The sequence below is a fragment of the Vanellus vanellus genome, assembly GCF_965231255.1.
Source record: "Vanellus vanellus genome assembly, chromosome: 6".
Classification (NCBI taxonomy): Eukaryota; Metazoa; Chordata; class Aves; order Charadriiformes; family Charadriidae; genus Vanellus; species Vanellus vanellus.
The window spans coordinates 27,033,050-27,060,222 of NC_138911.1; positions in this window are offsets into that span (position 1 = coordinate 27,033,050).

Sequence of the window (27,173 nt, forward strand, 5' to 3'; positions counted from 1 at the left end):
TTAATCTACTGATAGCCCTTGCAGAAACCTCATTCAAAAAGAAAATAGGAAAACTGTAACATGGTCGATAGCCACATAGTACGGCACGTATCCTGAAAAGATAAAGTTCTCAGAACTTTCCCTGAACAAGACTTGGAACATCCTGCTGAACTTCAATGCTGCTGGCTGACTTCTTCCAGCAGCTGGGGATTTCTATTAATCAACAGCCCCTATGTCAGCATGACCACCTGTGATTCTAAAACTTGAGGCGCATTTAAACTGCACGTAAGCTACAGATTTGCCATCACTTCTTTAGAAGAATGGACCCCAAGGCACTCTAGCATGACCTATTTAAAATGTATTCAAACATGCCCAATGATCTTGCTAATCTTTCAGACAACCTTTTAGCCACAGTAGCCAAACTTTTTATTTTTTTTCTCCAAAAGCCACAAAAAGCCTGATTTTAAAAATAAGCTAATGCTCTCCAAATTTTATCAGACATTTCTCTTTAAATCAACCTGAACTTCTCCTTAGGAGGTTAAAGAAGAAAACAGCTAATTTTCTAAAATCACTTAGAATACACAACAGTAAGGTAACTTATTTCATACTGCATATGGTTCCGCAGCCAAGAACTTCACAAAGTAAGGAGATGTTGGTGTGTCGTCCCCCTCCCCCCCCCCCCAAGTTGTTACTTTGTTCCATAGTTTTGCATTAGAATCCAAATTTATTAGATTCAGACATAAAAATGTTTTGCTTTCTGTCTCAGCGCTTTTCTGGGACCAAAGTACAGCTGGCTATTCTGCTTGGGGTAAGTGCAGCTTATCAGTACCATAACCTAGATACCTTGGGGAAGGAACAGAGCAGGACAAAAAAGATGGACAACCTTTAGCTAATAGTTGATCTTTCCACTCTTGTCAGTGCTGAAGTTCTCTATTAAATCTCCTCTTTCACCCGCTTCCCCATGCCACTCCTTAATGGCTGAAAACATCAGAAGCAAGATCAGAGGTAACATCTTTCTTCTTTTGGCTGGCATCAAAGCAATATGAAAAATCTAATAAGAAACTTAACATCAGCCTGTTCACAACTCAGCTGGATGTTTATAAATCAAGATGAAAAACAGGCAGATGAGAGAGCTGCTGAGTTTGTAATAGTTATGCAAAAATGCGTGACACTTGGCAGCCATAAGAAAACTGGAGTGCTATTTGCAACCAGGTTTTGCAAACTCAAAGTGTAGTCAAGGCTATACAGTATTCAGAAGCTGGAAAAAAAGAGTCACATAACTGAGCTAAAAGCCTTCCCCGTTACACATGGGAGGCCTGGAGACGGGATGATTTGACAACCCAGTAACAGAGATGCCAGAATACAATTTTGAGCGGGACACATCAGGGAAAGAATGTCTGAACTGATTGTTATCTAAATAATCAGACTTGCTTTGTATATCCATTTTCTAATTTAAATTGAATTTCCTGCAGTGCTTTTAATTAGAAGAAGAAAAATTTTACTGAACACTGTAAATACTAATATTGCCATACGATGAAAAAGTATTTGCCTTAAGTTTAATTCCACTGTGCCACAATATATGTATCTGAACATGCAAAAATTCCCCTTGGCACTCCCATTTTCTTTGAAACACTATTCTGTTTTCATAGATAAAAAACTTTTACTTTAGGACACTGAACTTTACACACTACAAAACACAATAAGGACATCTGATCTGTAACTAATGAGCTAATTCCTGTATGGAAAGCAACTTATGTGCATTAGCATACAGGCTCATGCTGTATAATTTACACTGGTTTGCAGCTTTAATAGGGCACCATGCCCCAAAAACTTGATTGCTTCCAGCATCTGACCTTCACCATCACCACGGTTCAAGTGCACTGCTGATCTAAGATCTATTCTTTTATCTAAAAGTGAAGGAACGGAACAACTCAAAGTACTTTGTACAATAGTAAGGCTATGAATAAAACAGGACTGTGAAAGTTGCAAATCGAAACCTCCTCTCAAAATTGGTGTGACATATTATTAAGGGAAAATGACAGATGAGTTTAAAAATAATTGAGTTTAAAACACCTTTGAAAGTATTAGCTTTTTGCTTAACTCCTTTTAGGTCAAGTATTAAGATTACACTGTTAATCATAACTCCTATTTCTATTTATAACATAACTATTGCTATTTCATAAATTTGCTGTCAAACCATGATGAGTGTTAGAAACTATCAGCTTAACTAGTGAGCTATTTTCTTTAACATGCAAGATTTGTGTGTGTGTGTATAACTATGTTTGTGTGTAGATATGTGTGTGGATATATGACTTTATTAACAGAAACAAAAGTTGTTTGAATTTTTTTAACAAAGAATATTTTATTTTATAAACTAAACATTCTAAAAATAAGACCAATTAATTTGTCACATAAAGTTTGTAATTAGTAAACCAATATGAATACTGTGTTGTAAAAGCAGACTTAAAAGCTGAATTTGCATATCTTCTCACACGTAATTCTAGTGAAATCCCATTCAAGTATTTCAGATTGGTAATAAAGAACATAATGCAGGGTTTGAAATATCCTTTTTAAAAAGGTCAAGCATTAGGAAAAACCCACAATCATGTGTTTGTCTTACTGTTTCCTAGGCAAGCTTACAATACTATCCACAAAGAAAGCCATTAAATTCATAAAATCACTGCACATAGACTCATTATTTGGGAGAAAAGCAGCATTTTCCTTTGTGGTGAAAACTTTGTAATAAGGATGTGATTATACCATGGCATGTTTAGCAGTCCTCCAGCTGTATCCCACAATTCCTTGAACTTGCAAATTACGTTTTTTTAGCCCTTCCTTTCAACTTCCTTTGTTTCTGAATAGTGCAACCTAATTTTAGCAACCATATCAATAAAAACTAAAAGATGCCCATTAGTACCTATGCTGGTGTTTGAAGGAGCTCTCCATGGTTCTGAGCAACTTCCTGCAGGAGTCACACTTCAGGAACTCTCTTGAGGAAGTGTCTGGCTTAAGGCCCAGATACAGGTAATAAATCTAGTGCCAGTCTGATGGATAATTGTTTCAGCAAAGTAAGTCTCAGAACAGAACAACCTAGAAAGGTAGAGGGGACTCCAGATGGCATTAGAGTTCAGGAAGGGAGGAGGATGAAGGATCTACATCTCTACTTCTGAATTTATTCACAAAACCAAAAAGCAACAATGAATCAAGAAAACAATAAGTCTACTGCACTCATTTGAAAATAAAAAACTTAGAATTAAAACAAATGGCAGCAGAAGCTAAGTGGAGAGCACAGGCTTCCCCTTAATTCCCTAAACACTACATATACATGATTATCTACCCTTATGTGTTCAGAAGAGAAGTACTGTGTTTTGAAGTTGCTTTTGCTAAAATCAGAAGATTTTAGACAGAGAAATACACCGAACAGACTTTTAAAGACCTTGAGCCACTCAGTCTCCACCCTTATAGGTCAACGGGCAATAAGAGGAAAGAAAATTTTGAGACAGAAATGGTCCTATAAACCTGATAGTAGATGATCATAGAATCATAGAATGGTTTGGGTTGGAAAGGACCTTGAAGATCATCGAGTTCCAACCCCCCTGACATAGGCAGGGACACCTCCCACTAGACCAGGTTGCCCAAGGCCACGTCCAGCCTGGCCTTAAACACCTCCAGGGATGGGGCCTCAACAACCTTTCACGGCAACCTGTTCCAGTGCCTCACCACCCTCAAAGTGAAAAACTTCCTAATGTTTAATCTGAACCCGCCCTCTTCCAGTTTAAAGCCATTCCCCCTTGTCCTATCGCTATGTGCCCTAGTAAAAAGTCCGTCCCCAGCTCTCCTGTAGGCCCCCTTCAGGTACTGGAAGGCCACAATAAGGTCCCCCTGGAGCCTTCTCTTCTCCAGGCTGAACAGCCCCAGCTCTTTCAGCCTCTCCTCATAGGAGAGGTGCTCTAGCCCTCGGATCATCCTCATGGCTCTCCTCTGGACATGCTCCAGCAGGTCCATGTCCTTCTTATGTTCGGGACTCCAGAGCTAGATGCAATACTCCAGGTGGGGTCTCACGAGAGTGGAGTAGAGGGGCAGAATCACCTCCTTTGAACTGCTGGCCACACTTCTGATGTAGCCCAGGATACAGTTGGCCTTCTGGGCTGCGATCGCACATTGCTGGCTCATGTTGAGCTTCTAGTCAATCAGCACCCCCCAGGTCCTCCTCAGGGCTGCTCTCCAGCCATTCCCCACTGAGCCTGTATTTGTACTTGGGATTGCCCCGACCCAGATGTAAGGCCTTGCACTTGGCCTTGTTGAACTGCATGAGGTTGGCTTGGGCCCAACTCTCCAGCCTGTCCAGGTCCCTCTGGGTGGCATCCCTCCCCTCCAGCATGACTACCTCGCAGAACAGCTTGGTATCATCGGCAAATTTGCTGAGGGTGCACTCGACCCCACTGTCCATGTTGCTGACAACGATGTTGAACAGTACAGGCCTCAGTATGGACCCCTGAGGAACACCACTCGTCACTGCTCTCCACTTGGACATCGAGATGTTGACTGCAACTCTTTCAGTGCGGCCGTCCAGCCAGTTCTTTAACCACTGAGTGGTCCATTTGTCGAATCCATGTCTCTTCAATTTAGCAACCAGGATATCGTGTGGGACAGTGTCAAACGCTTTGCACAAGTCCAAGTAGATGACATCAGTTGGTCTTCCCTTGTCCACTGCCACTGTAACCCCTTTGTAGAAGGCCACCAAATTTGTCAGGCATGACTTGCCCTTGGTGAAGCCATGCTGGCTGTCACCAATCACCTCCTTGTTTTCTATGTACCTCAGCAGAGTTTCCAGGACGATCTGCTCCATGATCTTGCCAGGCACAGAGGTGAGATTGACTGGCCTGTAGTTCCCTGGGTCTTCCTTGTTTCCCTTTTTGAAAATAGGGGTTATGTTTCCCCTTTTCCAGTCAGCAGGAACCTCGCCAGACCACCACAACTTCTCAAATATGGTGGCTAGTGGCTTAGTGACTTCATCTGCCAGTTTCTTCAGGACCCATGGATGTATCTCATCAGGTCCCATGGACTTGTGCACCTTCAGATACCTCAGGTGGTCTCGCACTTGATCTTTACCTACAGTGGGCGGTTCTCCATTTTCCCTGCGGTTCTTGCCAGTGAAGACTGAGGCAAAAAAGTCATTGAGTAGCTCAGCTCTGTCTCTGTCCCGGGTAACCAGTTCTTGCATTTCTCCCTTCCGGAGAGGGCCCACAGTTTCCCTAGTCTTTCTTTTCTCACTGACATACTTAAAGAAGGATTTTTTGTTTGTCTTAACATCCCTGGCCAGATTTAGTTCTATCTGGGCTTTAGCTTGTCTAACCTGATCCCTGGCTGCTCGAACAATTCCTCTGTATTCCTCCCAGGCTACCTGCCCCTGTTTCCACTCCCTATAGGCCTCCTTTTTCCTTTTGGTCATGTCCAGGAGCTTCTTGTTCATCCATGCAGGCCTCCTGGCTTTTCTGCCTGCCTTCCTCTTTGTAGGGATGCATCGCTCCTGAGTTTGGAGGAGATGGTCCTTGAATACTGACCAACTTTCTTGGACCCCTCTTCCCTCCAGTGCTTCATCCCATGGCACCATACCAAGCAGATTTTTCAAGAGGCCAAAGTCAGCTCTCCCAAAGTCCAGGGTAGTCAGCTTGCTGCGCACCTTCCTCACTGCCTCGAGGATCTCAAACTCAACCTTTTCACGGTCACTAGAGCCCAGGCTACCCTTGAGTTTGACACTGTCTACCAGCCCCTCCTTGTTGGTAAGAACACAGTCCAGCATAGCTCCTCTCCTCGTTGGCTCCTCAACCACTTGGAGAAGGAAGTTGTCGTCAATGCAATCCAAGAACCTCCTGGATTGCCTATGCCTGGCTGTGTTACCCTTCCAACAGATGCCAGGGTGGTTGAAGTCACCCATGAGAACCAGGGTCTGTGAACGTGATGCCGCCCCTATTCGTCTATAGAGGGCTTCATCCACTCGGTCTTCTTGGTCAGGTGGCCTGTAGCAGACCCCCACTGTAATGTCCCCTGCTCCCGATTTCCCTTTAATCTTGACCCATAGGCTCTCAGTTGGCTCTTTATCCATCCCTAGGCTGAGCTCCATGCATTCCAGCTGCTCCTTGACATACAAGGCAACACCACCTCCTCATTTCCCTTGCCTGTCTCTCCTGAAGAGCCTGTAGCCTTCCATACCAACACTCCAGTAATAGGAGTCATCCCACCAAGTTTCTACGATGCCAATGAGATTGTAGCCTTGGAGGTGTGCACACATCTCTAGCTCCTCCTGTTTGTTCCCCATGCTCCGTGTATTTGCATAGAGGCACTTCAGCTGTGTCTTCATTGAGGCTGACTTGGCTGGAACAGCTGTAATTACTTTGTGCTGCTCTCCAGGCAGCATTCCTGTGCCCTGTATTAACGGTGCCTCCCCATTGGCTCCTGTTGGTCCAGGACCTCCTGGCTCGTCTACATAAGACTTGGAGCATGCTACAGCGTAGCCAGCACATTTTGGAGCTAATGGCTGCAGGCCCTCACCAGCACCCCGTTCCTCTATCCTTGGTACAACATCCCTTGGCTAGTCACGGGCAAACCCGATAATACGCCCATCGAATCTAGTTTAAAGCCCTGTTAATGAGCCCTGCTAATTTACCAACATCATGACAACATCATTCTTACATGGAGATTAACTTTTTGATGATAAGGATTCTAAAGGATAGAAGAAGGCAGGTTATAACAATGAGGCATGAAAACATCACCTGTATAAAATAACAAACTGTTTAACGTTAGTGAAGGCCCTATGGTGACATGATCGCTGAGTGAGGATTTAATAACAAAACTAGACAGTCTTTTAGAAAATGGGAAGGAGATGGTGACTTCAAGTCCACACACACTCCCAGAAACAACACAGGAAGTAGCAGAAAAGAAGTCTTCGGAGTACGACTTAAGCTGCTTTATAAAAGATTACAATGACCCGGGTTTTGCTATCTGTGAGACACATAAACTAAGCAGAGAGGTGGTGATGAAGCTTAATTGGAAGATACTAAACAGATAGGCTACAGAATTTTTGAGGAGCAGAATCTTACATGCATAAAAGCTACAGCAGAACTTTTTAAAAGCACAATAGAACTAAAAGACTTGACAGAGATTCCGTAGGGCCAAATGATGTTTGAGTGGTAACAGCACAATTTAAATACAGGGCCACAGCAGGAAAGATAAATGAAGCACATGCATTAGCAGTTACTAGGAAGGAACTTAAATTGGTCCCTACATTGAAATCTTTCTTCACAAGGAAGAAGACAGAAGAATTGTTACAGCTTTAAGTGTTAGTAAAATGACCAATAACTAATCATCTGGACCAAACATTGAAAACTGTGTCCACATACCTATTCTCATGGAACTCAAGTAGGTTCCACAAAATCGTTAAGAGTTTCACAGTATCTTATCACGTCAGATTTTGTAACAAGGGAATAGAATATTACCATCAGTTTTTCAAAAAGGGTCTAAGGAGGACCTAAGAAACAACAAATCAGTAACTATGACTTCTACATCAGGTGAATAAGAGGAAACTACAATACACATCAGAAAGAGTAGGCACATGTATAAACACAATATACTGGGAAATAATCAGCATTGGTTTTGCGAGGGAAGTCATGCCAGAAGGCAACAAAGCTTTATGAACAATTAAATTAGCATGAAATTAAGGGAGACCTGGATGATGTCACATGTTTTGATTTTCAGAAGGCACTATTAAATTGTGAGATTCACTGTAATTAAAATGTGTTTGAGTTTAAAAAAATATTCTTGCTGGAAAAATCCATCCATGGATATTACACTGCCATCTGTCTAAAAACAACCCAGGTTCTGGAAGCTCAGAAAGTAAGCTAGAATTATCATGGCTGCTTGCTTCCACTTCTTCCACAGATAACTACTACTGACATTTGAGAAGGACAGGAAAGCTTTTCAGACAAGAGCTCAGATCAAATTAATTGTACCACTGACTGTTTCTGTCTGGGTCATACATAGCCATCGTTATTGCTGAAAATCTATGCAGGTAAGTGAAGAATAAAAGTGAAGGAAATTGCAACAAACACAGCAAATCAACACTGCCACAGAAAGACCATTCTGATAGAGCTTTGATACAGTTCTTATAGTCTCCAAAATACTAAATATAATGATGATGAACTTCTGAGGTACTAGTTTGGGAGACAATTTTTGTTTTAACAATTTCAAACGTAAAAAGGGAGTTGGTTGGAACGATATATTGTGCATGTATATGCATTTGGAAGTAGGAAGTATGAGTGGAATTCTGCAGATACACAACAAACCCACTGCTGGCTGGAGAATTTAGGGCCGCCCTTTGCAAAACTAAGTCTTACTGTGTCGATGCTTATAAAGATTAAAAGTTAGTAGAGAAAATAAATTATACTTTTAAGACTACTTTCTCTCACGCTCTTGTTTTTACAAAAACCAGCAGCAAACTGTAGAAAGAAATAACCCACAATGTATGACCAGTCATGTGAAACCAGAGAAAGATGAGGTGATATCACACAGCCTAAGCATTTCCACAGAAGAAATGTTATGAAAGTTGTCTGTATGGTAAAATAAAACATGAAACATAACTTTTTACCTGTAGTTTATAAAATACCCTATCTATAAGGATCAGGGCTTACAGGAAACAAACTATTACAAGACACATTTTATTTGATAACTTTGTTCTAATCAGAGAGCTAGACATTCCTTATAGCAAATTGATTGAAAAATCCCAATAATTAGTTTTATAAATGCAGTAATAACTATACTCTTCTATACAGGGCACTATACTTTTATACTTCTACTCTTCTAACAGGGCATAATTTGGACAATCACAGTTAAGAGCTCTGAAAAGCAGGTTATTCAGAAAATGAGATAAAAGAAAATTTGTAGTTTTTTGTTTTCAACCAGTATAGTTTCCCAAAAAATTATATCCTTTGAAACACAGAAGCAATCTGAGAACATACGTTAAATTGATGTCATGTTTGAACAGGAAGAATGGATTAGTTGGCCTTCTGACTTACAAGAGGTAAGCTTATTTTTCTGTGAAATTTTTATCATAATGAAATCTGTGCATGTGAACACTTCATGTTCATGTTTTCATTTACAAATCACAATGTTTCATGTGTACATTTACTATTTAAAGCATAGATACACAAAGTGTCAGCTGCAATCAATATAAAAGAATTCTCAGGAAAAAAAAAAAAAAAACAAAACAAAACAGAACTTCTGACTACCTACACGATTTCACACATTTTCATTTCCAAAAACTGGTCTGAGTTAGTTCTAATCTTTTCAGAATGATATTCAGTCATCAAATTGGAAAAGAACTATTCATTTTTCCTTTACATGCATTTGTGTAAGTGACATTAAATAAATAAACTATTCACTAAATTCACTTATCGGGGGGGATAAGAACACAGAATACCAACACCGCATTCTCAGTGCAATAGTGCCTGGCCTCTTTTCTAATCACGTTACATAGAGTAAGAGATTGAGACTGCCAAAACATCAAACCCCTCAGGCTTCATTTAAAATTTAAGTAATCATAAAGCATTATATTTCAAGTCAGTCAGGGAGAAAAAAGTAGATTAAGATACTAAAACTTGTTTTCAAAGTTCAGGGAACACTATATTCTCAGATTATAAAAATTCTTAATGTCTGCAATTCACGTATCCCAGAAGTGCAGTACATGGAGAAACAGAAACTGAAAATTAGACAAAGAACATTGACGTAGCAGTAAGTGATTTTCTCCCCATTCTCCATCCACCACCTCAGTTTTAACACAACACTACCAGCAAAACAAGCACTGGAATTCTCTCTTTAGAAAGGATTCCTTATGCTTGATTGAACTTTTCAGATATACCAGTTCTCTAACAGCTTTTACCTTCTGCAGATTTGTATGCTTTTATAAAGATTGAATCAAACAGCCACCAAAATTCTGAGCGAATTGTATTTTACAATCTTCTTGTTCACAACCTGCATACCTTGTAAACATCAGCTTGTAAAGACATCAGCTGTTTTCAGATTTTTTCATAAAGACATCAACTTGAAATGAGATATAATACTAATTTGAACACATTTGTAGATAGGGTCCAGTTTTTGAGATGCTGAGAAATAACAATTTCACCTGATGTTGAAAATGCTATGATAACTATTTCCTCTAAAAACCAGTTTTATGTTTTCTTAAGCTACCTTTCCAGGTGTTGATAAATAACACATATAAGACTTCAAGACTGTTAGTAGCTGTCACTGCATTTATTTGGAGTAAACTCTTAGACTTTCCCTTTATGTGGTTAAACACCTTGTATGGCAAAAGGAACACTCACACTGAATTTCTTTCAGAAAATGCGTCACAATTTTGTGATAACATTTATTCTTTTTAAATTTAGAACAAAATAAAAAATAGTTTAATGAAGGAATTTAACACTAACAGCCAGGTTAAATAAGAATGCTGTGCTTTTTTATTTTTACCTAGAGTGGCACTACTAATCACTGCTGTCATTGATATCTTACCTTTCATTACCACAGTATCTGCTCAACACAAGTGAATGTTGAATCTTTTGCTATGATCACTGTAATGCTTTGGGAGTTAAAAATAGTTACAGGACTGGTGGCAAGATATTCTACCTCACACTATGATCATCAGTCCTCAGAAGCAGAAGTGATGATGGACATCAGTGTCCATACGTCAGGAGGTCAAAACTGATGTAAGCTTTCTTAAACAAACAAAACAAAAAAGAAGCTATCTGAATGACAGGCAGATGAATTTTGTTATCCATTTACTAAATACATTTCAAATCAGCATCAAAGACAGCAACACTGAGGGAAAGAGTGTGAAGAGAAATGTAACCGGGCATGTACAAAAAAAATCATGCAATATCATGACATTCTACGACTGTAGTAGGCCAGGGTAATTTTATTAGTTATAGATTTTCAGAAACTTATTTTCAAATACAAGGTATCAGGCAGGGTATTTTTATTTTCCTTTGAAGAAAATGGGAGTGATTGGCATATAATATATTATTGCAAACTGAAACTGGTTATTTCACATAAATACATATATAAGATTACAAAGAAGTTCTTTAATTGACTTATATGAAAAACAGTACTTTGTACTTCGTGAGGATCTTAATTTATTCATTTATTTCAGTCATACACAAGAAGTTAAACTTTTAAAAACACACGTGTGATGGAACATGCACTTTAAATATACCAGTATACCTTGCTTTTTATAGCAATGATGGCAGACAGAAGTCTAAAATAGAACTGGGTGATCAAAAATTCAACTCCAGTATTTAAAAAAAAAAAAAACAACCAAACCAAACAAACCAAAAAAACCCAACACTGTCCTGATTTGCTTTTAATGGATCTTTTAACATTTTCCAAACTGCAAAAGGGATTCCTGATGCTAGCAAAAATAATGGTGTACTGCCAACCAGATCTACAAACAACAAGGATGTTTTCATTTGTTTCAGATTACTAAATAAAAATAAGTTTTTACAGAAACTCAGTTACACATAAATATAAAAACATTTATGTGTTGTCCAAAGCTGGAACAGGCTTAAAAAAAAATATTATTAGAATATTTGTATTACAATACACAAAAAGAAGTTATATGTGCAATAAACAGCAACAACTGCCAGACAAAATTGTGCTTCACAGTTCTTTTTCTTAAGCAATGCATATTAAGATGATAATCAAGAAAATGGGAACATTCAAGGCCATTGTTTTGAATTATAGCTTTTATACAGTGAGTTGAAAAAATCTTAGTTTTCCTTGAACCAGCAATGAACCTAAAGCACTATTTTGACATATGTTAAACCTGAACCAGAAGAAATTGAACTAAATTGAAAAATTTGCTGGTTGTTATTTAGGTGCACATAAAACAATATCAGTCAAGTACAGAACAAAGTGGGGGAGGGTGGGGCGCAAAAAACTTCTTTACTACCAAATTCAGCTTTATGTTTATGAAGAGTAAAATATTTTTTTAATCTTTTCACATAGTATTCAACAAAGCTTCCACATACTGGACTGAGTAACACAAATAGCCATATCTTCATGAAATGCTACATGCACAGGTTCGTTTAGTACCATCCAGATTTATTTTTTTTTTTATTCATCACCTGACCACAGGAAGACCTCCTCCCAAATCTCAGTATGTACTCGTTTCTAACTTCCCGTTAGAGAACTGGACAGAAAAAAAAGCGGCACTTAAAATGTAGACATTATGTCAAGATTATTTAGAATCAAATATAATGCTAAAGTTTCCTATACCAATTCTATGCAGAAAATCTCAAGAGACTCTGCTTTCCAGACAATTTATCCTTATGACGAACTACACATGACCCAGCACAGTTGCTTGAGCAGGATAAGATGAATGCTTGCATTACACTCTTCCTATTATGAAAAATAACAATATATTCCTGCTTTTCTATTCCTTTATGGAGTTACAAATTCACATAAAGATGTTTTTCTTTACCCAGCAGACTTTCATTTTTCTAAAAGTGATTGTTGAAGAGCCTTGCCAACAACAGGAAATTTAATTACAGTTTATCGATCAGGTCACCTCTAAATTGGCTTTTGTTCAATATAGCATACTTAAATACATACCCAGTAAGTCTTTTTTCACGGTTTCTTCAGATTTGCTTGGTACAGAAGTTAAACTCACAGTTCTTTTTTCTCAAAGACCAGCTTTGGAACTCTTTTAAAATAAGGTTCTATTAAATATGCCACCTTCTATTTTTCTGGTACAGAGACCAATATAAGAAATAGTTACACAACAAAGTCAATTTTATATATACATATGAATAGGATTTAGTCCTAGTATAAACTATAGCCAACTAAGATAAAGCCACATCCTATGAAAGAAGCAATCACATCATCAGGGAGTAGAGTGGGTCATCACTTCACAGTTCTGCCCGGGAAGCTTTCCAACATACAAAACAGGCTTTTGGAACAGTTTGGCACAAGCTTTTTTTCTTAAATTTTTTTGTTTGCTTGTTTTTTTTGTTGGTTTGGGGCACATTATTGCTTTAAGTGTTATGCTTTCTCTTCCCTCCTACCCTGTTCTCTGAGATTTTCTCTGCTTGACAAAAAAGTATATTATAGACCAAAACCCCTAAACGTTGGGGTATAAATAAAAAGGCACAAAACCCACTAACTAATTGCAATCATCCCACCATCAAAACATTCTTTACATATTCATAGTTCTGATGATTCTAGAAATGAAGATAATTTTAAAATGTTCAGGAGACCATTAGCAATAATAAAATGAAGGGGTGGGGGAGGGTATGTAATTATTCTGACACTAAAGAAAAACATTAGGTTCCCCCAAACAGTTCACACAGCAACCAGTTCCACCAAAATGATCCCAAAAGAATTCTCATATTTGATATTTAAAATAAAATAAAATAAAATTTTAGCAATGACCTGGTTCTTAGCTTGTTATAAAATAACTTGCCTTCCCTGCTTGCTTAAGAAAAACATATTTTTGCAGTTCATTCCTTAATCTGGTATAAATGACAGGTGGGGAAAGATTTAAAAAATAAACAAAAAAAAACCACCAAACCACACCACACACAACAGAAAATCCTAGAACCCTCTCCAGAATTTGACTGCATGAACTGGTCCAGAGGACCAGGGGGAAAAGATAGCAAAATTCTTCTTGCCTTGAAGAACCCTGTACAAGCAGTCACCTTGAGCAATTTAGTTGCTGAAGAAAATCAATTCATAAACAAAACAATCCTTCTAGATTAAAGAAACACTTGATTACTCACCATAACAGACTAGGAATTAGACTGAAATCAAAGAAGTTACAGCATTAAGCAGAGTAACAGAATAAATCGCATTTCAGAAAAAAATACTGTAGGTGTGTACCAAAAAGAAAACAGGAAAAGCATTTGTTTATACTACACCTGCTGAAAAGAATATAGATTAAAAATTGGGGGAAAAAAAAACAAAACAACCAACCTTTCTTCTGTGCATATGGGCACATACATGCTTTTCAGGTTTTTTAAAGAAAGGGCACAGATTTAGATCCCGTTGAAATACAAACACTAACAGAAGTAGCTGGCAATGACTTAGTGAGTGTCTACAGGGAAAGGAGATTTGGAAGGAGTATATATGTCTGGAAGTAATAAATTGCAACAAAGTTCTTATAATTTGATATAGCAAATAAGTTAGTTAATTCTTCTGATGCTTCTTTACAGTCTTTTTTGAGTCTCAGTAAATACAGAGCTGGAGAAAATCCATAGATTTTAGGAAATCATACAGAACCTACTGGTTATATTTGGCACACACCAGGAAAAGATCTCATGCTGTCTGCCATCAACTCCTTCTCCAGATGATAAGTTTACAACTGTTACTAAATTATGAAAAAGTCAATGCAAAGAAATAAATTAAATGCAGGCAATAAGCAATCCTTCAATATAAGGCAAATGGGGAAAACCCTCAAGAGCTGCCAAGTTTGAGGAATATGCACAGTTCAAGCCTGAAAGATCATTGCTCCAAAAGGCACGTGGAAGAAATAAAAACAGAGTGAGGGGTTGAGAGCATATGTTAAGATACTTTCTGAAGCCATTACAATACATGAACTGCATTCCACTAATTTTCTAAACAGAGCTTGAGTTTTCCATTTGCTTGCCCTTGCTTTGTTCTATGATCCCTACTCTAGTGAAGCATCAAAATAATAATCTACTCTAACAGACCTTCATGTTCACCATACAAATCATTTCATATCATAACACATTTTAAGAGTTGCTTGTTAAATGCAACAACTATTAATTGAAAAGCAGAGATGCCAGGTGTATGTAAATTAGTTTTCTGGAATATCCCGGGAAAAGCAGGAAACAACATTATAAAACAGTAAGAAACCATTGAGATCAGCAGACTGAAAACAACTAGATGGGACAAAATTAGTGTAAGCATCTTTAATCGGGATGTTAACTTAAAATAGAAATGGTTTAGTAACAGAGAAATACAGACATCATAAAATATTTTGAGCAAAATAACTTAAGAACCTATTCTAATAGTATTGCTACACTAAAAAAAGTTTTATTTCAGAAGGCATCAGTTGTCATACTGCTGCCAATAGTGGCACATTACAGCATACGTACACACGCTCATTTTTGCTCCTGTTCACAAAAATTTTGTAACCACAGAAAGGTACACAACACTGTTGATGTTCCAGAGCCTTCTTTAACATTGCCTAAAACATGATTAATAGATTGTTTCATAATGCTCTGTGGGATGTTAATCACAGCATTCAGGACATTATGAAAACTCAGAGTCCACTTCCCACAACTCCATTTGTTGCTTTTTAGAGTGTCCTTTTTAAAATACCTGTGGCTCATCACACCAGTTTTCATTCTACCACCCTCCTAAATATGAATTCTTCTCAGATGAGTGTTACGCACATTTAACAATAGCCTGCATAATTTTTCTGTATTTGTTTGACTTCTACTACTAGCAAATCACGCCAAAATGAAGATGAGATAATCAAGGAGAAAGGCTGCATGATACAGATGGTGCATAAAAATCACCAACTGCTGCAAGCATTCATTGACCAGCTGCACAGTGCTGAGTGGTGCTTTTGGGCCTGTGAAGAAAAGCACTGAGTTATAAGCTGTTACAACTATAGGACAATCAGCAATCTCCTCACACCCTTCAGATAGAGAAGATCACATTCATGCCAAATACGACTGCCATGTAACACCACTGACAACAAAATCAAAGTAATTTGACAATGGGGCAAAATGGAATGATTGCCCTCTGGAAGTTTTCAATCCCAGACTACTATCAGTCACCAGATCATCTCTCTGAAGGGAAATATAAAGTAAATACCTATCATCACATATAAAGAGCCACTGAAAACATGACCTCCTGCAAAGCATTGCAACTGTAACATGCAGGAAAAAGAACACTTTTAAGACAATGGAATTTCTAAAATGTGATCAATTAAGAGGAAAGAGCATCCTGGTTTGAGGTAAAACAGAACAATTTTCTGTTCAGTAACTTTGCTTCTTAGCTGGGCCTCTCCTAACTACTGAAATTGGCAGCACATTTTGCAGAAACTGTTTGCTCTCAGAGTGATAAGACCTATGCTTATAGTTGATGTCAATGCATGGTATGCAGCGAGGCTCTTGCTTATACTTATTGCTGTAACAGCCAAGGGCAGCTAACTTGGTTATTTGCCCTGTTGGAAGGTCGGAAGCAGAAAAGCATAGAGGGGTCACACCTGCAGGGAGGAGCGGACAGGACAGGTAACCCAAAACTGACCCACAGGGTATTCCACCCCATCTGCCTCATGCTCAGTATAAAAGCTGAGGGATCAAAGGGTCAGCCTCTTTCTTCAATGGCTGGCATCCAAGGAGGACTCTGTTCATCTGCCTTTTATCCCAATCCAGAATCCAGTTCCCATCCATCACTGAGTCCAGCCTGGGACTTCCCCAGTGCCTGTTAGTGACAAGACTGCCATCCTGGGAGCTTGATATGGTTTTCTATCTTTTCCATTATTTTCTTTTATTATTAATATTTCATTAAAGTAGTTTAGCTCCTTCTAAACTCATAAGTCTTTTTCCCTCCTCTGCCTCTCTCTTTGAAGAGACGTGGAGGGGAGCATCTGTTGGTCCCATCTGGGGTGCCCCATGTCCCCACTGGCCAATTCAGCCTAAACCTGAACAAAGAGACATACAGCAGTTCTGTCTTCTAAGACAATCTTAAAGATAGAAGGGAAAGGAGCACTTTTCTATGGTTAGAAGAAGAATACTATCAATATTAACATGTTTGGGCAGGAAGGTGCAGAGAGCAGCCTTTTAAAAACAAGACGTTGTGAAAACATTAGCATTTTTCCTGGAAAGGCACATATTCAGTGGCAGAGTTGCAATGCCAATATTCATTCTGAAGGATTCTACCTTTAGCCTGACAAGTGAAATTCTACACTGTGTCTAAAGAGGAGAAAGGAGTGATACAACTACTGCACAAGAAGATGCAACATGACTCTTGAACATGTACTTGATTGGCTGAAAAGCAACTGGTAATGCCTTGAGACAAGGATGGATTTCACAGAATTTAATATTCCTGTTGCTGTTACACATTGGATTTTACATAGTATTTGTGACAAAAATGTTACCAGTAATAAGCTGACTTCGGTAAGAGTATGTTGTTAATCTGTTGGCAGAGGGGAGTATGGTCTTGAGAACCGAACTGGGACTCCTCTGCAGTATTCTGTAACATCTTTGTTCCCTGAGCAATAAAATGTCTCAGTTCCATCTGCAAAGCCAATGGCAATTCTTCTTCCCTTTTTTCCATCCAATGTGGACATTCCACTACATAGTCTTGCTGCACTGCCTCTGATACATCATGCGTCCCATCTCTGCTTGCCAAGTGGCCTTTTTATCACCAGAGAAGCTCTGAAAATCATTTCCTAAGCTATGTTGTCCCTTCTCCTAATCAAAGTCAGTCTTTGATGTATCTGATACCTTAACCAAAGGCAACTGATGGAAAGCGCAGATTTATTTTGTTCCCATTAAACAAGGAGGAGTGAGGGAGAGAACATAAGTACCATTAATTTTTTCTGTAAGAATCTCTCAAAATTACATCAATTTGTTTCAGGAGAGGTTTTCATCATCCTCAAGAGAAATGTCTACCATTCATCATAGCTTACAGGTACCAAAAGGCTGCAGGGTGAACTGTTAGAGTAGCTGAAGACACAAAGGTAGAAACAGTGCACTAAAAAAGGCCAAAATTTTAGAGGCAGTGGTGACTATGGCTGCTGTATGATTCTGAAGGCAATCGTGGCAAGCACTGTAGTCAGCACTGGTGAGACCACACCTCGAACACTGTGTTCAGTTTTGGGCCCCTCACTACAAGAAAGACATTGAGGTGCTGAAGAGCATCCAAAGAAGAGCAATGAAGCTTGTGAAGGGTCAAGAGAAGAAGTCTTGTGAGGAGCAGCTGAGGGAACTGGGGTTGCTTAGCCTGGAGAAAAGGAGGCTAAGGGCAGACCTTATCACTCTCTACACTACCTGAAAGGAGGTTGTAGCAAGGTGGATGCCAGCCTCTTGTCCCAAGTAACAAGCAATAGAACAAGAAGAAATTGCATCAGGGCAGTTTTAGACTGGATATTAGGAAAAATGTCTTCACTGAAAGGGTTACGAAGCATTGGAACAGGCTGCACAGGGAAGTGGTTGAGTCACCATCCCTGGAGGCATTTAAAAGATGTGTAGACATGGTGCTTAGGGACACAGTTTAGTGGTGGATTTGGCAGTGTTAGGTTAACTGTTGGACTTGATCTTAGGGGTCCTTTCCAACCTAAATGATTCTATGGCATGGGAAAGGCATCTGATCAAAACTTTTCTGAAACACCACAGGAAGGAGGAGGAAAATAAAAAGGCTATTGTACCATTCATATTTCCCATTTACCTCCCAAATCAGGCTTAAAAATCAATTACTTTGGCCAACTAATTACTATCTTGCTTTCAAAGAGCATTTCACATCTCCAATGTATTTTATTTTTACAGCCTTGGTTGTGACATATTTTTGTTTGAATTAATTGATTTGGTAATACATAACCATAGATTCTACCTGGTTGCCTGAACACAATAGCTTACTTAACTTCACCGATTTTTTTATGGCCAACTAGGTTTTTAAGATGCTTTGACAGCTAGTTCTTTTGTTTCTTTTTCTAATCACGTCCTCAGAGCTACAACCAGAAGATGTTGCCAGAGATGGCAGGGAGAATGCCGAGCTTCCCCAAGAACATAAAAACAATAAATACAAGCTACCTCCCTGAAGTCACTTCACCCATTTGTCAAGCCTCATGTAGGTATCCAAAGTCTCCTTGCTTTCTCTAAGGGTCTGTATCCTCTGGTACATCCACTTTCAGGGAAATAATTTTCACAGATGTTACTATGGTACCCTCTTCTGAGTCTTGAAAGAAATCCACTTTCCGGTAATAATGTTCCTAATGTATTCCAAACAGGAATAGCACGAAACTGCATCAGAAAGTCAAAGGCGTGGACAGCAGCACCAGCATTTTAGTTATTCTCCTTTCCTCTTCTGGTAGAAGCCACCTTATCACCCAACTTTTCAACCTTTTCTTGGTTCTCTTCTTGTATAACTATAATATATGCAGAGGTATTTCTGCAAGTAACGAGCAGATGGGGTTGCACTTTTTTCTGCCCAGTGGAAGGACTAGAGGCCACAGACACAAGGTGGAACACAGTAAATTCCAGCTCAATAAAAAAAAAGAAAACAAAAACAAAAACAAACCTATGAGGCTTATCAAACACTGGAGTAGGTCTCAGATGATGGGGAATCTCCATTCTTGAAGATATATAAAACCAGACTTGAGCAAGCTGCTTTAACTGGAGCTACTATTGAGAGGCTGGACTAAATCAAAATTTCTTCCAATGAGCATGATTCTACAATTCACATGTGCTGAAAAGGTCCATGCAGTTTACATTACACAGACTGGAGCAAGAAAAAAGTTACCCAAAATACATTGGTTAAAGACAACAGCTTGATTCCAATCACAGTAACCATTAGGCAATTGAAATTTCAGCCAATTGATGACAAACCACACTGTGATGTATACCAATGAAAGATTAGGTCACAAGACAGGGAATGGGGCATCTACAGAGTGAAACAATGTTAAAAGGAGACTTTTTTCCATTTACAAAATAATTTTGTTTAAATACTAGGTTTGGCCTTATCAGTAAAAGCCGAATTTTGAAATTAAGACATGCAAAACTACCATAAGTAAGTGTTACTACAACAAGCAAAATGTTGAATTGTGGGCTTTCCTACAAATCTACACACTTTCTATTTCAATAAATTGGTTTAAAAATCATGGCCATATCACAAGGAGGTTTTTAATAAAACACCTACTTAAGGTCAGCCACTTACAAGCCTATTTCTATATACTATGTATGAAAGCTAATTGAAGTAGTCACAATGCTTTCTGAAATTTTTGTTGAACTAAGTATTGCTAGGCTTAATTCAAGAAGCCTTCTGGGGGTGGAATTTGTTTTTACAGACTGTATTAATACTGTCTCCAAAATAATCTGACATCCCACAAATTGATTACTGAAATCCAATGATCACTGAACCTTTTTCCTATTTTTTTCATCAGAATCACACATTTTGTCCAAGGCAATGCATATCTTTTACTAAAGCCATCCATGGGGCTCAAACACATTAAATAAGAGAATGATTCCCAGATATATTGCTCAACTAGTTCCTTACCAAACGTCTGGTTTTAGCTTTTACCAGTGCCCCTTCAAATAGGATTAAACTACAAATCTTCAAAACTTCTCAAGTAACACCTCAACAGAATAGGTTTCTTGAATCTCTAAAATGAGATATACTTCCTACTTCCTAAGATTATTTCTGAAGACTAGACCTCCAACCTAGCCATAATATACACACCATAGTCCATTAGTATTGTATACAGCAGTAATATCACCTCTCCTACGTCCCTCCTGATGGTTGTTTTATCCAAAAATACTGTCTCTAACCTGTAAGCGCAGTCTACAATATTAGTCTCTAGACCTGGGATCACGCAGTTGGCTCAATCTAAATACAAGCTCTTCAAGTAAGTTCAACTTGCCAAGCAATTTAAGTTAGTGATCTCTTTCTATCATTGAAATTGCTATATCTTCAAAACTACAACTTTCAGATATTTATTAGGAGCAATATATTCTTGCCAAGAGCCAGCAAAGACAATCACCAAGAACCCCCTGCTATGCAGCCTTAAGGGAACCTTCCTTAGGGTTTGAAAGTTCCCTATTTACCAACAGTTTTTTTGATTTATTAATCAATTTTAATACAGTTAACATGAGTTACAACAAATATCTTCAGGAAAAATCAATCTGATTAAGAGACAGTATCATTAGGATCAAGTTCAAGTGAATCACCATATAATTAACCTATGTCCTGACTGGGGTTTTTTCCAACATATGGGCAAGGCATCCAATTTTTCTCATTCCCTTTAGACCTGGGGTATTTCAACATTTGTTTAAAAACAAAAGAGGTCACCAAAAAAAATCCCAAGTTGCAAGTGCAAAAACAATTGAATGAAGGTTTTCCTATGATAACAGGTTCTGCCAATTTCTGAAGTATTTATTAGCCATCATTTAACATAATGCAAAGATAGACACAATAAAGTATTGAATTATCAGTGTAGTATGATTACTTCATTTTTTAAAAGAAAAGCAAAGCCAAAACAACTGCAAAATATTTCAATATTGTAGACGCATCCTTGTCATTTATCCACGTACTGTTCTTCTCTCCATAACAACTACAATTTCTTCTAATAAATAACAGAAAGTGGGCAAGATGAACACCCCCAGTCTATCATTTCTATCTAATATTATCATTTTGGATAAAATTCATAACTCACAGATACTTTCATCAAAATTGGCTATAACAAATCTCTGTATTTCATATTAAAAAAATAATTAAAAAAAAACCCTGTTACATAGTTCCTCACCTATTTAACTGCAGGAACTTGTGAAGCAGGAAACATATTCCAGACAAAAGAGACTTCTTGTCTGGCTATTTCCTCTGATCTTGTCTCCTTAACCAATTTGTCAACACTTAGTTTTAGTTTAGTTTAACAGTCTAATCTCAGACATTTTAAAAAGGTATAGATTATCAATGATATTTGAAATTTGATTTTTCAGGCACTATAAAGATATTACTAATTTATAGCCAAATAATATCCACCAGGTTACCAACTGTAATTCTGCCAAATTTACAGTCAATGTTTTAGATTTTGAATACTTAAGTTTAAAATTAGATGCATTCAAGATTAAAAGTTGCTTGGTTCATTGGAAGAAAATATTTAAGCTAAAAAAGAAAACAAACAACCAAAACCTTATTGAAATATCCAGAAAGAGATCTTATGTCTGAGAAATACATGTAATATCTATAATATAGATGAAAAGGACCAAAAATACTGCCAAAGAATAAGGGCTTTGTACATAAGACAGAGGATACATAATGAATCCTCAAACCAGGACAGAGGTAAAGAGGAGAAGGGAGAGAATTGGGTGTAAGGAGAAAAGAGAGGTGAGACGAGTGTCTGATTGACCCAATCTTGTCAGTGATGTGACATAAAAGCAAAGGACCTGACCTCTCTTTTGCAAAGTTTGCTTATTCCAAATGACAAGGATTTAAGAAATTCTTAAGAAGGGCAGTTTTCAGCTGCTGTTTAAGTAGCACAGATCTTCATCTAGCTTCTTTATACCCAGTTTTGTCCCAGTGGAGGCAACATCACAAAGAAAGAGAGAGAGAGAAGTACTTACTTATCAGCAATAATTATTGTACAAATTAATACTTCTGGAGACTCTTCTTCCTCATTTTCATTTTGAAGCCTAGGAAATTATCTGAAAGTAGAAGAGGAAAAGATCATTAGTTTTTATCTTTTTTTATCTTTATCCATGTTTTCATAATTTGATTACTATATGAAACATTCAAGAGATGAGTGCAAACACTCTTACTAAAAATATTGCTCAGAATTTTATACGCTTTGTGATTAGATGACCTGTATCAAAACTCTTATGAAAAAAAAAATTGTATGTATGAATAATCTCTATTTATACTGAGGTCCCAAAAAAAAAAAAAAACCAGAAACTGCTTAAATGCCAAAAAAACCAACAAAGGTTAAGTATAGACTCTCAAGGCATCTGTGAAAACAAATTAAGAAAGCGAGGGGAAAAAAAAGCAGTGGATTCATTCTTGGGATATATATAGCCAGCCTTTAGGAAAAAAAACACTGAGAAAAATTACAGGATCAAGATTTTAAAACCAGATGCCAAAAATTAAAGTAGTAAACTCCTCAAATTGAAATAGTTGCCACATGAAAATAGGCTCTACCTTTAAAACAGACATAAGCAAATTAAGCTGGTTTGTACCACTTGTTTTTCTGTTTTTACATAACATATATAGTAGACCATACATAACATAGCAGATTGTTTTAAACTAAATCTTACTTTTGGGTTATCAAGGCATGGAGTTACCATATAATTTTATAACAGTGGTCTCACTAATTCAGAATGGCTGTATACTACTGAACTAAGTGTTGATTCTTGGCAATCTAACAGAAAAGCAATCAAAAGCTGCACAAATCAGACTCTGAAATTGGATGTTGAAAAAGGTAATTTGTGAACTTGACTTCAAGGAAAGGGATAAAACCGGGGAAGAAAAATAAATAGGAAACCAATTAAATCAACAATAGTACCAGGAATAGGAGTGAAGAGAAAATGATAAATGCTTCAGATAATTGTCTTTTACTGCAATGAGAATTCTGCCAAATTAGTCTTATTTTTGAATTAAAATTAAGTGATTTCATATTTCAAGGAGAATCTTCAGCAGCTGTACTGTTAAATGAACAAGGCAAACCAGCAACTCTAAAAATCTCAAGAGCAGCAACAGTGATAAAAATAAAAGAAAAAAACTGAATTCTGTACTTTCTTTTTCATGTAATAAATTATTTAAAATAATCAGCACCTACAAGGTCAGAGTCCGTGAACTTCCAAAAATGGATTGCCTGGCAGAAAGAGTGAGACAGGCTATTTTCATTTTCATTTGAGATTGATAGTTTGGGTATACTTCATCTAAAGCAGCACTCAATGAAAAGTATACCGCATCCAAACAAAAAAAATAAAACACTGCTACCCCATGTGTAAAAAAATAACATCACGGTTTTAGCTTTCCAGAAAAACTAAACTAGTTCTTTTATTGTACTTCTCATCAAATCAGTTACACTACCCATTTCACAAAAATGGAGAGGTGAATCTATCAGCTTGAAGGAGAGTTGGGAAGCCAAGCAAAACTGAGTATGGAGCCCAACTGCCCCACCTGTAGCTAGCCCTACAGTGAATCTATTAGAGCACAGCCTAGAATGATGGTTACTTTTAATTTTATATGAAGCTTTATGCTGTATCTATGTTCTTACAAGTCCATATTTGCAACCCCCAATAACAGGTAGAAGGTAGCATATTATGTGAGCCGTATGTATGGAAAAACTGATTTAGACAGATTGGCTCATAGTAAACATGAAGTGGAAATGTTTACATTTCATGTAATGAAAAGAACTATTACTGAATTTACACATTCATTTATCTGTAAGAAACAGAATTACAGGGAGTACCAAAAGGCCAGAGTCCTACCAGACCAGGCAATTCACCATGCCCTACAAAAAGGCCCCCAAAATTTTAAACTGTGGTATCCTAAAATATATAAAGCACACAGAACAGTAAAAAGAAAGCATGAATATTTGGGTCTTTTTCTACACTAACATACCGTCAGAGTAAGGTAGCTACTTAACAGTTATTGACAAAGTAGAAGGGGAAAAAAATGAAGTTTTAATGTAGTTTACACCTCTGCTCCAGGAAAACTTGTCCACAACATGAATTAAGAAAAAAAATAATATTACAAAACAGTGAAATATGTTGAGCTGATTTAACATAAAACAGTCCAGCCTAGCGTGATCAAGTCATTTGTAGCTCCACTTAACAGATTCTACCTGTATGACAATGAAATTTTAATGAGTCCCAAGTATTGTTTTGAAACCAACTATGCGCTGGTTTTATAGTATCTTCTTGTAGTCCATAGTCCACTCAGAGTAACTCACAAAGAAGTAACAAATGCTATACTGAAATCAAGATGCAAGAGAGCAGCAATTATTAAGTTTTTTTCCATCCATAAATCTATTACTAAGAGGAAAGAAATAAAGCCCTTTGTTTTAAGATCATCACAACTAATGTAAAGTGACTGTCTATTCCACAGTTCCATAAAATGATCCTGGAAAAGAGTAGTCAACCTATTCTGAGTCATTCAAAACTTTAAAACTACCAAAAAGCTTAGAATTTTCCAGCTTAATATTGCTAATACAACCATGAAAACAGAATTCTATTTATAATGTAAAAACCACAACTATTTAAAAAAATATTTGCATTTGTTGTTCAATCACCTGAACAGTATTTACAAATGTCACTAGGTTAATCAGACAGTGATGCCTTCCAGACAAGTCTGCCCCTCTTGCAGAGATCTTTTTGGAGATAAAGGTCATGAAGTAACCTTGCAGATAAGAAATTTTAGTTATATGCTCAGTTCTGACTTTGAATGGCTAGGTGAATATGGACTAGTCACTACCTTTTATTTTTAGAAAAATTAATATATTTATAGAAAAAAATATATCCTTATAAAGGCCTCAATAGCACCTGGGATGTTTAATCTAGTCTCCTGCATTACAAGAAACAATTCAAAACAATGCCCAAAACATTACATCAACACTTTTCATGTAATCTAAGTTGAATTTTAAAAGGACACAAAACTTGAATGCAGAACAGGAAGAGAATAAAATTCAAGGATGCCAGCCACACTGTAAGTGCCTCCAACTACAGAACTGTAAAGATGAGAATACCTACATCACCTTAGGAATACAGAGGGGTGGAGTGGAGGGACGAAAAAAGGAAACACTTCAGTCTTTCCTTCCCCAATGCAACAGGGCAAACTGATTTAACTTTGAGCACAGACACTAGACCCATATGCCAGGCCAGCATTATTTTCCCAATACCATAGGAAGAATCAGACAGCTCGCTCAAAATCCCAGCTTTAGTCAATGGCAAATTGCCTCTGCTTCAGAAGAAGATAAATTATGCACCAAGAGAAAAAAAAAAAAAAAAAAAATATTCCCTTCTGATCACTACAGGATACCAGTGGTAGCCCTGAAGAACAGAAGTTGTAAAATTGGAAACTTTATGACAAATAACAATCAAATATTTTCTTGGCTGCTTTATCCTCTTTCTCAGAGATTTCTGTTATTCTAGTACTGAGAAATGTCGTATGCTCATTTTAAATCTGACTCCAGGATCAACCTCATCACCTTACACAGTCTTTTTACATAAATATAATATAAATATAATATAAAACAGCATCTTGAACCACTGAGTTTCCTTCTCCCTGTTACTGATTTTGTAAGACTAGGCCTCACTCTCCAATTCTCAAACAAGATTTGTTATTAAGTTTATCCCTCAGATGTATTTATTTTCATTTGTTTCACTCCCGTATATGACCTCACACCCAATAAAGACTATTCTTATTTCTTCCCAGGCTTTACTTGCCAAATTCTTTCATTCACCTTTAAGAAGGGAAGTTCAACTTCAGCCTAACCAGACTAACTTCTTACTTTTCCAAATGACTCGAACTTTTCTGAGTGTGACTGTGATCAAAGCTATATACCGTCCTAAATGCAAATCAACCATTGCTTTATTGGCTGGTCTAACGATCTTTTTGAAAAGCTAGAAACCAGCTGGTGTGTCTTAGAATCACGTTACTCTTGCAAAGCCACATTATCTGCAAAGGAGACAGACCAGTATCTGGGTCATACAACAACAAACTACCTCTGATTACCAGCCTAGTTATACCAGGAGTTCTTGTCAGCACTCGAGTATGTGAATTTGCAATTATTTTTTTTTAATTAAACTTAAATCATTTTCTATCACTTCAAACACATAAATCATCCTCTACTACTAAGTATAATTATCCTGCCATCTCTACTATTAGCAATTTCAGAAGCACACAGACCAGCTTTTTAGCGAAGTCACTTGCTTATTTCAGTGCTGGCTCTACAGTTTCAAGTAGCTGGCAGAGAAGTGACTAAACCTATGTTAGGGAAAATATTACAAGAAAAGAATCAATTTAAACAACAAAATGTGCTTAAAACAAACAAACAAGAAAAACAGCTAAAATGTTACACTGAATGTTTTTTCATGTTTGGTAAAGAAAAACAAATGAAAAATTATCCCTTTTGCAAACCAAGTGAGGCTCAGAATATGTGTTTTCCAGTTTTCAGACAAGAGAGAAGGTGGTTTTCTAATGGAGAAACAGTTACTTAGCTGAAAAACTGAACTTTACTTCTCTTATACCCATCAATATATCTGTCTGGTATCATTTATTTGCTGATACTAAGCAAGTTTCCTTAAATAAACATGGAAAGAAAATACATCTCAGGGGAACACAAGGAAATACAATCTTTTTAATACATATGTTTTAAAAAGAGAGATATATAAGATTATCTATATTACATATTTTAAAACATTTTTTTTTCAGTTTAAGATTCCTTATTGCTAAGAGCT